Genomic DNA, 2164 nt, shown 5'->3' with positions numbered 1-2164 from the left:
GGAGGAAGGGAAGAAGAAACAAAGGGGGAGGAGGAAGAGGAAAAAAGAGAAGGGGAGGAGGAAAGAGAGGAAAGAAAGAGAAGGGGAGGAGGAAGAAGAGGAAGGTGCCGACCCGACCGCCCATCGATCCCTGCGCCGTTCCGACCGGCCGTTGATCCTCGCGCTGCTGCGGTCATCCCCGCCGTCATCGCCGGCCCTCGCTCTTGCCGTTCTTGCCACCAAGGTAAGCCCTACCCTTGTAGTGTTAGTAGTAGTAGTAGTAGTAGTGTTAGTAGTAGTTAGTTGTAGTGTAGTAGTAGTAGTTAGTAGTTTAGTTGTAGTGTTAGTTGTAGTAGTTAGTAGTGTTAGTTGTAGGTTAGTAAATAGTAGTAGTTAGTAAGTAGTAGTGGTTAGTAGTAGTAGTTGTTAATAGTTAAGTAGTTCTTACTATTAGCATTGTTAGTAGTTAAGTAGTTGTTAGTAGTAGTGTTAGTAGTAGTTGTAGGGTTAGTAGTAATTGTTGTTGTACTACTTCAATACTTTCATGTGCATGGAAAGAGAACTAAAGTACATGGCTCCTCTTGATATATTGGTGGTTGTTGGCCTTCGTGTCCATGTTTGGTATATATGTGGTTGTTGGCCTTCGTGCCATGTTTGGTATATATGTGGTTGTTGGCCTTCGTGTCATGTTTTTTGCAGGTTTTGGGAACCTCCCCGTGCAGGGGAGGTGCTGCCGAAATTTTGAGTCGACACTAACCATTTTTGCCCTTTTTTGCAGGAGGAGGACCTGTGGGAGGGACTCGGCGACCCCGATCGTCTTCGTCGGCGCTGCGGGTCTTCCTGCACCGCGTCGACTCGCCACTGCACCGACTCTCCACCGCCCCGCTACCCGGACCTCACCGCCACCCTAGGTATAACTCCTCTATCCATGTGGTTTTTGGTCGCGTAACCTAGTTAGGTGTCTCCCGTTCGAAAGAGATACGGTCGGAGATATGCGGACCTTTGCATATCTGCGACCGTATCTATTTCGGATTGTCCACGCTTTTTGGACAGCCCTCGAATGCGTAGTTGAGGTTAGTTTTCATGCTCCGCTCCGGTTCGAGACGGTGTTTCGGCATCACCTCTCCGTTGTTCTCCGGATACACACTCTCCCTTGCAGGACGTGTATTGGGAGAACGGCGGAGAGGTGCTGCCGTAATTCCGTCTTGGATAGGAGCGGAGCATGGAAATTAACCTCATCTACGCATCCGCGGGTGGGATTAGGACCTATCCTCACCTATTAGAGAGTAGGGACACCGCATAGATGCAACTGATGGTCACCTGTGGTGATGTTATATATGCTAGAGGATGGAGGACCGTCAGTGGATGTACACGGGCCAGACAATTCAGGGTGATGCCAGCTATGAATGGATGCAGAAGACCGATCGTTTCTTGAATCGTGCATTTGGCAAGGCTGCAAAATTCCCAAAAATGGCTTTGTGTCCCTGCAGCAAGTGTGGTAACAGGAGAATGCTAGACAAGGAACTCATGGGTACACATCTGCACAAGAATGGGTTTACGCCGAACTACACCCGGTGGGTCCACCATGGTGAAGCTGATCGTATGAGAGAGGAGGTGGTGAGACAATGCGTCGAGGCTTTTGATGCTGATGCCAGGGTAGTAGACATGGTAGATGACGTTCACCAAGCACAGTTTGCTGAAGGATGTGAGGAGGCGGAGATGCAGGCAGCCGTAGATGCGTTCAAGTACATGATGGACTCGGCACAGAAACCCCTTCATGCTCATTCTGAGGTCTCCCAGCTGGATGCCATAAGTCGCTTGATGGGGTTGAAGTCCGATTTAAACTGGAGTCGAGAAGGCTTCGATAAGGTGTTGGCCGTGGTTGGCACCCTGCTTCCAAAAAACCATGTGTTGCCGAAGACCATGTACGAGGCACACAAGCTCCTTAAAGCACTAAAGATGCCATACGAGCAGATACATGCTTGTCCGAACGGGTGTGTCCTATTTCGGGAAGAACTCAAGGAGGTAAAGTACTGTCCGAAGTGTAAAGCCTCTAGGTTCCTGGAGGTAGAGTCTGGTGACGGTGGTGGCCAGAAGACCCAGCTTAAGATACCCGCCCGAGTCCTACGGCACCTTCCCTTCGTGCCGAGGATTCAAAGGCTATTCATGACTGAGGAAACCGCGG

This window comes from Miscanthus floridulus, chromosome 8 (genome assembly GCF_019320115.1).
Source record: "Miscanthus floridulus cultivar M001 chromosome 8, ASM1932011v1, whole genome shotgun sequence".
NCBI lineage: Eukaryota > Viridiplantae > Streptophyta > Magnoliopsida > Poales > Poaceae > Miscanthus > Miscanthus floridulus.
This window is presented reverse-complemented; position numbering follows the sequence as displayed.